Source organism: Corvus brachyrhynchos, unplaced genomic scaffold (genome assembly GCF_000691975.1).
Source record: "Corvus brachyrhynchos isolate BGI_N302 unplaced genomic scaffold, ASM69197v1 scaffold17, whole genome shotgun sequence".
Taxonomy (NCBI): domain Eukaryota; kingdom Metazoa; phylum Chordata; class Aves; order Passeriformes; family Corvidae; genus Corvus; species Corvus brachyrhynchos.
The window spans coordinates 3,823,678-3,837,832 of NW_008240046.1; positions in this window are offsets into that span (position 1 = coordinate 3,823,678).

Below are 14,155 nucleotides of genomic sequence, written 5' to 3' on the forward strand. Positions count from 1 at the left end.
GCGGTGCCGCACTCGGGGCTTTAGGTCAACAGCTCACATCAGAGCAGAGGTACCTCTGTGAAGGGGTAGGGGTTGTGTGTGAGGCAGGTCTACCCCCTGAAAAAAAAATGTATTTTTTTTCTCCTTAGGGAAAAAAGAATGGTCTTGGCTCGTGCTTGGCAAGTGTAGTCATGCCCATATCAAGGTGAGGCAGTGGTAATTGGTAACACTCCCCAAATGCCCCCTGCTTTATCGCAGTGCTCCTCTGGCAATAGTGAGAGGCAGAGAGGTAGACAGCCGAGTAGGCTGGGAAGCCCTAGAAGAAGGTTTTACCGCTCTCTACAATTACCTGAAAGGAGGTAGTAGACAGCTCAGGGTTGGTCACTTCTCCAAGGTAAAAAGCAATAGGACCAGAAGAAACAGCCTCGAGTTGCACCATGGGAGGTTTATATTGGATATTAAGGAAAATTTCTTCACTGAATGGGTTGTTAAGCATTGGAACAGGGTGCCCAGGGCAGTGGTGGAATCACCATCTCTAGAGGTACTTAAAAGGACGAGTAGATGTAGTACTTGGGGATGTGATTTAGTGGCAGTTGGGTTAATGGTTGGACTTCCTGATCTTAGATATCTTTTCCAACCCTAACAATTGTATGTTTCTATGATTCTAAGAATGGGTTGTTTTCCACACTGGATATGGACTCCAAGTAGCAACATGGCCCTGGGTTAAACACCCACATGGCTGATGAACATTAGCAAACCCCTCTGGTCACGGACTAAAGGTGTGTGCTTGGCATCGGCATAGTGCTCCAGGCAGCTGTGTTCTGGTGGGTGTCAAAACTCAGGTAACCAGTGTGAATGGAAAGGAATGGGGTGTTCTCATGTGTGGCAAACGAACAAGTAAAGGACCAGGCCTGGCAACTTCACTGCTCTAACCTGTATGCACTGCTATAGGGTTACTGTAGAGTTGAGATTAAATCCCTAGACACATCTTGAGATGGATTAGTAGAGAATCACAGCAACGTCCTGAACAGTTAGAAATAAGGCTTAATAGAACACATCCATAGGAAGATACTTCTGTTTAGCACCTTCCAAATACGTGGAATATTGTCTGTTCTGTCAAGATAGGCTTTTGAGATTACAGGGGAAGTAACTGGTCATTGCTAAAGCAAAAAATTCAACATAGGATGGTAGTTCAGTGGAAAGCAATGTAACAGACCTTTTACTTCTACACCTTATAACAATTTTAGGAAGTCCCTGGAACAGTAGATATGCAACAATCAGCAGTAAAATAGTGTCGTATTGGAGTGACCTAAGATGTATAAGGAGGTCAAAGAAGTCTATTACAATAATGAAATTGCATCTCATACATTTTCCTACATGTTCTTGTAAATGTAAACACATTTAGTAGTCCTATTGAGGTGCCCAAGTCTACTTTAAAATTTATTACACCTTTTACAACAGCAAATCTATTTATCTGCAAGAGATGATTTTTCCTATGCATGCTAGAACCTTCTTCTGTATTTTGTTCCCTGCCTTTACAACCATGTTCCTGGTAATAGCAGAACACTCATGAACTGAGAACAATTTAAAGGATTGTTAAGATTAATAGCAATATTATGTCTTTAATTAGAAATGTTTATGGTTTTAGAAGATCATATTGACATCCACCAGCCTAAAGAAAAGAAAAAAATATAAGTACTACAGTGATGAACAAGAAGAAACAATTAGGGAAAGTAATTCAGAGCAAAGCACCTAAGAATTATACTTTAATATTTAATAACTTACTCTTAAATGTATTGTTCTTTTTTGTAGTGGTACCCACCTTTTCAATTTGTCTTAAAATTGGACATGATTTAATCTCCTAACACTTTTATAAGCTAAAACTCCGATTTTAATTGATATTTTTAGATCCAAGACTATGATGATGGTCAAAAAAAGCCTCCAAATGGTTATAATGATCTGTAATAAAAACATGTCATTGTGATCAGTTTCAGAAGGACCAATGACCTCCTGAGAGGTCACCAAATTTCAGCATTTGCAAATCAGGTTGCTTCCCTCTTCAACAAAGCACATCATCCAGCAGGAGGGAAGGCTTTCATGCTTGGACAGCGTACTGGAGAAGAACTCGCCCTGGAATAGGCACTATATCTACTGAAGAGATGCAAGACAACTAGCAGGTTACCAAGATTGTTGGTGAATAGCCTATTAATAAATTTCCCTGAGAGAAAAGCTCAGGCAAGATACTCAGAAATTAATATTCCTTTAATAAAAATAAGTGCATTGTGCTTTTCGCTATGTGGTAAGAGTTACGATTAATATTTAGTTACATAGTCTATATAATGCACTTTGGATTGCGGTGTAGAAAGCAGTGCCATAAAAATGAAGTGTTGGGGAAACAAAATAAGGAATTTCATACACATCCCAAATGGACAGCCGCTCAATACACTCACTTCTTGGAAACATTTCTACGTGGATGCACAGCTTGCCTAGGCTCAGCAGGTCTCATCAAATATTTCATAGAAACATAGAATATCATGATTTGGAAGGGACCCACAAGGATAATCAAAGTCCAACTCTTTTACTTAAGACACAAGCATCTTGTGGAATAGTGTTTATAAACAGCAGTGGGGGAAAAAAGAGGCCTTTCTATATTATCAACTCATACCAAAAGAATTTCATTATCATCTTGCTGTTCTGTATGTGAACCACTGACTGCAATTTTATTTTGGTCAAAGTGTCTCCGACTTTGCAACAAGGAATGACAGTCCATAGGAGTCTCCATTGGCAAGTAAATCTCTGCAACTGACCTACCCCAGTGCCACACGGGTTTGCAGGCACTGCATCAGTACTGACTGTGCTCCAAGTGTGCTCTCAGGAAAAGTTCGTCGTTTCTCCCCTGCTTTCTTCTATATACCAGCTTTTTACTTATGGGTCAGTCCGTGTAGAGGGATAGAGTACGCAATGATCCCATCTCGAGAAACTCGTCTCTCTTACTGCAGCGGAAAGCAGGAAAGTGGTGACTATGAAATAAGCAAGGCTACCATCTAGTGGTGTCACTGCGCTTCCACAGCACGGAGAAACACACCGTCTTTTGCTGAATATATTGGTCCCAAACACAGAAACTTAATTAAGAAAATTCAGTTATGGCAGAATGGTAATTTTCTTTGCAACACTTTCTCTAACATTTTCACACAGATACATTAAGTCTCCATTTTAAATACAAAATCAAATCATTTTCGAGAAAAAACATAAACCACCACACACAGTGCACAAGCAGCTGGGAGATTTAAGAATTAGACTCGTGGCATGTGTTTTTCATTACAGGCTTGAGCATACTTAGAGGGTTCAGTCCCCCAGACACATTGCTTCTCAGGACCTGTGTGAAAGCATGTATCGCTCCCATTCTTTCGAATTCCTGTCTCCCTAGTGCTCCCTGGGCTAGCATATAGTGAAAGATTAATTCTGCCATGGACAAACTTCCTGTGTTATTTATAGAGAAGCAAAGGCCACAAGACATCAGTCTCAGATAAGATTATTCCAGTAGTTAAATCAAACCAGGAACTAAATCAGGGCCTCCTGCTATACTCATGGAGCCCTCTCCCATTTGCTGTATTAGCTGTCTCAGGCACATTGCCACTACGTTAACGAAGGCTGTATGGGAACAAGGGCAAGTGGAGCAATTTGTAGGCCAGCAGCTCTCTGATATCTTGGCGTGCCAAGCAAGGCAGAATGATAATTTTGAAGTTTCTCTCTAGCTCTTCAGGAATGCAAAGCCTTGCATCCAGGAATGGTTGTTAAGGTAATTATAAATGATCTCTTATACATCTGTCTAGATGTAATTCTCTGATCTCTCCTTTCTCTGCCTGTTACACAGCAGTTTATTGAGATTTCCTACAGGAAGGGTGAAGGGAAGGTGGCCTGACCTGACTAGCCCCCACGCATATAAACTCCGTGGTTATGTGCTGAATTTACCCAGCCCACCCACTCATCCAAACAGGGGCAGCTCCATTTTTTTTATTATTACAGGCAAGTTCTGAGGGGTGTGAGCAGGGTGACTGTGTTTGCTCACAAACAATCACCATATTAGAAACAGGAGAACATACCAACCAACCACTGTAGGAAAACAGTCCATTTGGGACTTCCTTCTGGCTGGAAAGGCCAGATGGGGGAAAGCTGCTGTTTGTGACAAAAAAGCTGCTATTAATGCAGAGTTTCTAAATGCTACAGTAGCTGCTTAGGCACTGCTAGAAGCCAGTAGCTGCTTTCAGAGCTGACTTTTCTGCAAACTCCGCTTACTCTTTTATGTGGCTCTGGTGGACAAAAATACTCAAAAGCTGCCACAGAGCAAGGCCTGTAATTATAGGTGGTCAAATAAAAGAATAGCTCACACTTTCGAAGCTGACATCTACCTAGATTTTCTTGCCTTGGCTGCTTAAAATGGGAACTACAGCCCTGATGGGCATTGAAACATATGATCACCAATATTTACCTACAACTGAGAAATAGGAATACAACAGAGATTTTGCAATGTAGGTTGCATTTGAGACTACAAATATTTTGAGTTGTTCAAACAGCACAAAATAAAGCACACCTTGGAAGTTTTAGGAAAACACCTATCCATTGCCAGCAGCTGCTGTGCTTCAACCCCGCTGCGCTGGCATCTTGGAGCTTTCCCTGGAAGAGCTTTGCTGCAGGTTCTGCCCAACAGGCAGCCAAGGATGGCATATCAGCACAGCTCCCTGTGAGGCAGTCAGGAAAGCCATGTTTCAGGCCAGAATGGCTAACCCACTCATGGTCTGTATGGGGCTTTGAGAAACCTGCCTGGTATAGTTGAAGGTGTTGCTACCTGCTACAAGACTAGATTTTTGAATAGTCTTGTGAACCTGGAGAGGTCACATTTGACTGGAAGCTGGAAAATGTTGTTCCAGTTTTCAAGAAGGGCAAGAAGGATGACCCTAGGAACTACAGACCTGTCATTCTTTCTTCAGTGCCTAGTAAAATTATGGAGAAAATTATTCTGGGAGTTATTAAAAAACATTTGAAGGACAACACAGTCATTGGTCACAGCCAGCATGGCTTCATGAGGGGAAAGTCCTGTTTCACTAACTTAATTTGCTTTTATGACAAGTTAACTCACCTAGGTAATCAAGGGAAGCCAGCTGATGTAATCCCTTTGGATTTCGGTGAAGCTTTCCATACTGTCTCTCAAATATCCTTCTGGACAAAATGTTCACCACACAGCTGGATAAACACATCACGGGATGGGTCAGCAACTGGCTCATGGGTCAGGCACAAAGGGTTATTGTGAGTGGGATAGCATTAGGCTGGTGACCTGTCAATAGTGGGTTTCCACAGGGCTCTAATTTAGGGCCAGTGCTCTTCAACATCCTTATAAATGACTTGGATGCAGGACCTGAAAGTATAATAGGTAAGTTTACCAACAGTACTAAATTGTGAGGAGCTGTTGACTCCCTGGAAGGCAGAGCGGTACTGCAGAGAGACCTTGACAATTTAGAGGGCTGGGCAATCACCAACTGAATGAAGTTTCACAATGGGAAGTGATGGATTCTGCACCTGGGTTATACATACAAACCAGTGAACAAGATGCTGGTAAGTAGCACCTTGGAAAGAGACCTCTGTGTCCTGGTCAGTGGAAAGTTGAACATGAGTCAGCAGTGCCCAGGCAGCCATGGGGGCCAACCATGTCCTGGGGGGCATCAGGCACAGCATTGCCAGCTGGGCAAAGATTGTTCCACCCTCCTCTGCCCTGGTGCAGCCTCACCTTAAATATTCTGTGCAGTTTTGGTCATCACAATACAGGAAGGATCTAAAGCTGTTAGAAAGTGTCCAAAGGAGGGCTATGAAGGTTGGTAAAGGGTCTTGACAGGAAGTCATACAAGAGCAGCTTGATCTGTTGAGCTTGATCTGTTCAGCCTGGAGAAGAGGACACTGAGGGGAGACTTCATTGCAGTTACAACTCCCTTGTGAGGGGAAGAGGGGGAGCAGACACTGATCTCTTCACTGTGGTGACCAGTGACAGAACTTGAGGAAACAGCATGAAGCTGTGTCAGGGGAGGTTTAAGCTGGATATTAGGAAAAGGTTCTTCACCCAGAGGGTGGTTGGGCACTGGAACAGGCTCCCCAGAGAAGTGGTCACAGCACCAAGCCTGACAGAGTTCAAGAAGCATTTGGAAAATGTTTTCAGACACATGGTGTGATTGTTGGGGTTGTCCTGTGCAGGGCCAGGAGCTGGACTTTGATAATCCTTGTGGGTTTCTTCCAACTCAGTACATTCTATGATTCTATCATGCTTAGTAGATGATCTTTAAGGTCTCTTCCAACCCAAACCATTCTAGAATTCTATGATTCTATGTCATGCATATATACACACATCCACTAATACACATTAAGAGGTACAGAAAGCTAAGATAAAGTTGGAAATGCTAGGTTTGCTAACAGCAGAAGGCCAGTGCTTTGTCTCTGAAACAAGAGAGACAAAAGTCCAGTGTCTAATGTCCTAAATACAGCTAGAAAAGCCCAGGCTGCAAATGCACTCAATGGGAATTTTGCCCTACGTGTATAAACGTACACGGGAAAGAGCAGCATGTTTTGCGTTTATATTTGCAACTGTAGAATGTGATAGAGTCCCATTGTTTTTCTGATCCATAGTGTAGTTTCCCTCACAACCTAAATATTTTTCTCCACTGAGACAGGGATTTGTTTCAGCATGCGCATTCACAAGCTAAACTCCTCCACTAAAATGGGATGGCTCAAGGTCCAAATGATAGTGTTCATACCAGCATGTGCTTTGGGCAAACACTTCAAAACAGCGCTTGTTAAACTGACCTTCAGAAAAGAAGTTTCTCTATCAGTGACAAACACTGTCTAAACACTTCTCTAAAAGTGGGCATTTGGAAATACTCTCCTCCTTGTGTAGCATGAAAAAATTCCTGAAGCAGAGAGGGAAAAAATCCTCCCTTTCTCTGCATGGTTGGTACTCTGAGAGCAGCATCTGAAGATGCATAGGAGGTACTGTATGGTTAGGTTCTGAGACTGGCTGGGTCAAAGGCAGCTTGAAAGGGGTGATGTTTCCCAACTGGAATTGTTTCACTGTGTTTTTAATGTTAATTGCTTGCAGTTGAGCCAAGACTAACAACCTTCCACCAGTGACATCCCCAGAAGTGTCAGAGCAGCTGGGCCCCTGCGCTGCTGCATCGCCCAGCCGGTAAGAGCAGCACGTACAACACAACTGTATTGCATTAGCGAGACACTGGGTGGTCACCACGTGTAAAACACTTTGTGTCAGCATTATAACTTAAGCAAAAGGTTATGTTCTGCCAGATGTACTTCTGGAAAGTGGCTATTAATGTAAGGTTAAGTCTCTCATTCTTCCGCACTTTGAAATCGAAGACTTGACTTGCAAGTACAAGTGGATAACTACTGTTATTTGTAATTAACATAGGCATTGGTACAGCCAAGGCTTTGCAGATCTCATTGCCTAAAAGGCACAATTTGCTAGCATGACTAAGGGATGCATTTAATGCTTCTATATGCTGTTACAGGGTGGAGAAGCAAGAGCAGCTCAGATCTAGATTGTGAGGCTTTTTCTCTACCGTGGTCACAGTGAGAAAGAGTCAAAGCTGTGCTGCTCTGAGTCACTTCTGAGTCACTACCCCGCCAGGCCTGCCCACCAAGTATATGCAGTGGCTAGGAACTCTAAGGTATGCCCTAGGAGTGATTAAGAAGAGGTAGTTTGATGCTGGCTCAGGTGCAGAAAATGTCTTTCCCATGCAGTCCTGCACAGTCAGCCCACTTCAGGACAGGACTAGCTAGGCAGACTCAGGGCAGACTCAGGGCAATCCAGGGACCCCAAGCTCTTGGCTTCACTCACTGGGCTGGCAGCAGCTCTGTGCCAACATCACAGTGCAGTAGGTCCAACAGAAGAGCCATGCTTGAACATCTTAGAGACTGTCTGCAGCTAAAGCCTTAGATCAGAGCACTTCTCCAACTAAAAACAAAATCCCCACACTTCTCAAGAGTGTGCACATGTAGATTAGGAAGCAGATTCTTTGGCACAAGTTAGTGTAAATATTGTGCTACATATGTCCTTGTTGTGTAGGAGTTCAGGGTAGCTTTTACTACCCTGGACATTTTTGTTGTGCAAGTGAAGTTTTTAGAGAACGTGTTAAGCTGAGCACAACTTATTTCAGAATTTATGTAAGTGGGGGTGAACATACATACAAAGATCAGTTGGAAACTGTTGACCAGAAGACTACTCATAAGATACAACAAGAATACAGGACCATGTCAGTTATGTGGAAAAAGCAAGCATCTTCCAGGATTCTGTGACTAAGTTAGCTAAAAAATGGGGCATTGGGGTTTTTCATTATTTATTTATTTATTTTCATGAAGTGGCTTTGTTGTTCGCTGATTTCAAATGTCAACTACTTTCAATTCCACTAAAGTTCTCCATTTGGATAAAAAAGATAGCATGAAGGAATACCTTTTACACCTGCCCATCACCATCAGTCTGCTTTTTCTTCTCCCCAAAAGATGATAGCTGATGTCCAGGCCATAGTGTAAGATGGCTTGCTGTGCTGAACTGGAGTAGTTACAAGATTTCACAGTAAACCCCCTTCACATGAGAGTCCTCTTCCACAGACGCTTCTGTTGTCATGCAGGCTGGACAAGCCCTTTTTTCTTCAGCAGACACAAAAGCCCTTGCTATTCCCTTCTGGCAGAGCCATACTTCTCCCTTCTTCATCCAACAGCAGGCTAGCTAATTTCTTCATTTGCTCCTCACATTCCCCCCAAAGCTACACTAGTATGTAAAGAGAGCATAGGTGACAATAGACTTGGTCCAGAGTTAGATCCCCCCTCAGCAGCTCCTTAAGGTGTATATTCTGTCCTTTTCCTGAAAAGGTTTAATTCTAGAGGTTGGAGGCTGCTGACATAAAGAGGTATTTGGGAGGTGGCCCGTGGCTTTCCCTCAGCACCCCATAAACCTGAGGAAGTGCATCTCTACCACTGTAAAAGTACTACTGAGTCAACGTCTTAATATCCTTTCAACTGACTGACAACATTTCTCATCTCTCCTTTTTTCTGCTACTCTCCTCCAGCTTAAGAGTGGCTAGTGCTCCAGAGATGATTTGAAGCAGCCTTTTATTTTGTTTCACAAGAAACTCATCCCGTCTAAGGTAAGCTCTTCCAGCAGTCTCAGAGCACAGGCAGAGATTAATGCTTTCTGGGTGCTATTGTATGGCTGTCAAGCATTCAGAAACAAATCTAAGGATAGGGTTTGTGAAGTTGTGACTGAAGGAACTGAAGACTGCAGGAGAGAAGCAGACTGGGGTCACCCCAGGATGGCCTGGCACAACACAGGGCTTGGGAAAAGGCACAGTGTTGTACTAGAGAGTGTATTACAATAGTCAAGTGCTGCTATTTACATGCCTCACAACCAGTAGTTTAAAATCACATGGCTCATCTTGTTTCGTTTTGTGCCTTTTAATCTGAGGAAAGCATTCTCTGGATGAAAATGTAAGTAGGTATGCAAGTCCTAATCACAGATCATCCAAGTATTACATCAAAATTAAAATTCATTATTATTAGCTATTATATGTATTTTGCTAAATCATTGCACACAATGAGGTCCTCTTGAAATGTGTGTTTTACGTCTCTAGATAAAAGCACTAATCCTAAGAATGTTTAAGTCGACAAAACAAAGACAGAGGAAGGAAGCAGGGATTGTTCTCTTCTACAGGACTAGAAAGATGGATTATTCCTGCCTATAGAGGAAAAAGGGTAGATTGCTAATATCACCAAAAAAGCATTTGAGGGAAAGAAGACAGATGCCAATTGTCCAGCTGCCAGTATCCTGTCTTTCTTATCCATTGAGACAAGCCTTGCAAGCTTTCATGTCTTTCATAGCCAGACAGTATATGTTTTCATTGGAAACTAAGACACCCTTGTCAACAATGATGTCCCTCCTACCCTTCTTTGTGAAAAGAGAAAGAAGTCACTCTCTGTTTGTCCTACTTCTGCTGTGAAAGAAAGCATGCTATTGCTGTGCTTCTGATAGACACCATCACTGTTTGGTGGGCACAGTTTCGCAGAGGAATGAAGAGAAGAATCATCAGCATCCTGCCAGACAGATCTGAAATCAAGGAAACCATGGCTGCACTCTTTAGAACTGAGACTGTCAAGGCAAGCCTTCAAAGCTACATTTTAGCAGTTTAACACTTCTACCTACAGACTTCCAGAAGAGCTCTTGCATTCTGTAGAGCTTGTTCTTTACCTGCTGGTGGACTTGGCTGTAGTTCAGAGCAATTGCAGAGTCACTGCTAGCAGTCAATACACACAAAGACAGTCCTTGGCAGAGCAGCCTTTTCATCAGCCTGACCCTTCTATCTGCATTGCTTCTGTGTTACCCCTCTCCAGCTGGTCTTCATCTTAGGTCAGACCCAGAGTTCACATCCTTCAGTATGTCTCCACCTCAGAAGCCCTTAATTATTCAATCCCTAGCCAAAACATATGCTTCTTGTGGACATCAGAGTACAAGAATATAACTTTTCCAATCTTTACATTAAGTAAAGAAAGATTTGGGGGTTTTCCCCCATTCCCAACTCAGCTCTGAGCTGCTCTGAATTTCTTTCATTTGCAAGTCTCCTGCCTGACATTTGAGATGTTTCAGCCCAGAGCTCCTGGCCCATGGACCTGGAGAGCAGCAGCTGACAGCCAGGTGCTGAGTAGTGACTGAACTTAGACTTCCCCACATGCTGGGCTGCATGACTTGCAGTCACCAAGACTCCTCACATTGCAACCTGGCTGCAATTCAGAAAGAAACAGATGTCCCTCTTCCTGCTCAAATCTTTAACGGACCCAGGCCCTCTATAAAAGCACTCAATTGCTTGGCCTATTGATCCCTCTGATCTTCTAGTTAAAGGCTGGGGCACTCTCATGCAGGAATTGCTGCTCCAGACAATTTACCAGAAGAGGGGTTGTTATAGCCTTACACAGATCCCTGACACTCACTGTCCCTGCAGTGGCCTCAGATACCTTGTGACACAGTGTACAGGTTCTGCCTGGGATTAAATTAGTTTTCTCCATAGCACCTGTCATAATGCTGTGTTTTGGATCTGTGTTAGGGTTAGGATTAGGATTTAGAGCAGCATAATCCTACCATTCCAGGGACACATTTGTTCCCTCCACACCTTTCTCATCTGCGCCACAGCTTCAGCCCAGAGCTGCTATTAGGGCTAGGGTTGAGACCCACAAAGTTTACAGCTTCAGGGACACTATCACAGCAGGAGGCATGCCAAGGGGAGCATGGCACTGCATCAACATTGCTCCATCCACATGCAAGGATGCTGCATTTGCATGTAAATCAATCTCTCTCAAGCACACTGCTATGGTAAAACTGAGCTAACTGCAGGATTTACCTCAGGCAGCATTTACTCTCAGGCAGGATTTACCCCCAAGCCAGCAGAGGCACTTACAGTAAGTCAGCACAGTTATCTCAAACACCTTCTACTCACTGTAGGGTAAATGCAAATGTGCAGTTACCAGGAGAATGGCGACATGTAGTAATCCTGTGGCTCCAGCACCTGCACAACCATGTACCTGCATCCCACTGCCCTGGGCACCACCAGCCAGCTATGGACAACAAATGTTCATTTTGAAGTTAGGGAGTAGGGAATTAAGGAGATTTCCAGGAATGGGTTTGGAAACCTACTCTTGGGAAGTGAGTCGTTATAAAAAAATGAAGAAAAGCACAGGTCTGAGATGTTTACTAGGCAGGTGAGGATACTGCAGCAGAAGATGTGGACTTGGACTGCCTCAGGGCTTGGATTTTGGCAGGACAATAGGAAAATTATTTTCTAAAGAACGGTATACAGCCTCGGCTTCCATTTCAGGAACTCTGCATTGTCTAAGGCCAGCTTTGCCTCCTTCGCTACCCTACTTATAAGAGGTAATTTTGTTTGGAGATTCCTGAACTCAGGAACAGGCCTTAAGTATAGATCTAGTTCTTCCTTATGTAAACCTTCATCTGGAATATGATGAGAAGGTAAATACTGACACCAAGACCTATATCTAAGAGAGAAATAAATCTGCCAAAAGATCATATATGTAGCAAAGACTCCTCTGTCCACACTTTCTAGATTAGACATCTGAGAAAACCTGTTGAACACCACAAGTACTACTATTACATTTGGACAGTGCAGAAAGTTCACAAGTATGTCCAGTCACTTTTCCAGGTGAGTTTTGATTTTATTGCAGTAATGGGAATGAATTGGGTTAAATGTGTTAGGCACGTCTATCTTCTGCTCTGAAGAAAGATGGTCCAGAGACTTTCTTCGTCTTTGCAATGAGGTGGATGGGGACTGCATATGACACAGCACTCCTTATGTGACTTTCTGGAGACAGGCACCTTTATGCAACAGTAGCAGTTCTAGAAGTTTGATATTGTTACACTTACTGTTTATTTTAAAATTAGTGTATTGATAGATTTGACAGCTTCTTCCAAAGACACAGTTCTGCTATCACTTCCTGTATGCTGTACATGGCATGCAGAGCCTGAAATTACACTTACCCAACTGTTTGCAGTCTCTCTCAACAGCACAGACACAGGAGCCAACCCAGGGATGCCTAACCTAGGGATCTAAGCACTGCCATTGCTGAGGCAGGCTGAAGTTATAACCACCATTTGCTGCTGCACAATTCAGACATAGGCTTCTCTTGCCTTTTTTAGCCTGCTCTTCTGTAGGCTGCAAGATGAGTGCTTTGCTATCCTCTCAGAGGAGCTGCATGCCGTCTCTCCTACATGTCTGTCAGGGACCATTAGCATTGGACTTGTTCATTCAAGTTGATTTGATACCCTTGCATCTTACAGTGCACTAAGAGTTCATCATAAAAGGAAAGATAGTCAAAGATACCATATATAGAATTTATATTTTGGGCCATTTTTAGCTTGCTTATAGGCATCAAAGACTGTTTTTAGCCACAGTAAAGGGAAAAAAAGCAGAAATAAATGATAATGTCATTTACTGTGAAACTTTCCCCTGTCCTCCCCAGAAATCTTTGGTTTTGAACTCTGCTCTTCCCTTTACTGCGATAGACTGAATCACAGGATCATGGGGTACTTCAGAAAGGGTTCGCATGATATCTCTAGACCAGCCTCCTGCTCAAGGCATGATCAGCTAGAAGATCAGATGAGGTTGCTCAACGCTTTACCCTGTCTGGAAACATCCCAGCTTCGTCCACAAAATACAAAACCTGCCTTGCTATTCTGTTTTTTCTTCACTAAGTCTTGTAGAACCACTGTGAGACTGCATCTTGAACCTTTTATGGCCACATTTCAAAAAATAAACTGCAGGCTTCTTTCCCAAGGAGTTCATTGTAAACGGAGTAATGTTGATGAATATGTCTCAGTTCAAAAACGCGTGTGCAACCACCTGATGTGAATGATTCCCCACTAAATTACAGAGAAATAGATCTAAAGTAAATTTAAATGTGCTTGAAATCAAGCAGGCACTTAGAAATTTTGCTGCACTGGGGTCCAATCGTTCTGAAACACGGTGAAAAACCAAAGGAAGAAAGTCATCAAAACCAAACAGACTGCAGACATTCAGCTGACTCTTTTGTTTAGTATTTGCATTGTTTGAAAGACAACTGTGAAGCATCTCGCTTATCCACAAGGCTCCCATCAGGCTGTTTACCAGTAAAATCTGAAAAGCTGTTGGGAGTCCACGTGATTTCTAGTATTTTGAGCAGGTTGGTTTTGTTTCCTTGTTCAGACGTTCTAGTCCAAAGACATTGTGCGCAGAAACTGTCAGGTCATGAATAAAAGATAAAAAGCCCGCTATTTTTTAACCAGCTTCACTGGACTGGTTCAGGGGTTGGTCCAAACTGCAGACATACAATCAGCACACAGGAGACTTTAATGTCGGATTTATCACACTAGAAATTTAAAAATAAGTGTTTAATAATTTTGTTGAATATCAAAACCATTGTATATTTTATGCAACACACAGAGAACAGGGTCTGATGCTTAGGCGCGGTCAGGCACATAAATGTAGACATGGGCTTTCGGGATGCACGGAGCCCAGGGGCTGGGCTGATGGTGGAGGAGAACCCTGTTGCCCTGGGTGATGCCAGCCGCTTGCCCACGCTGCCGGCC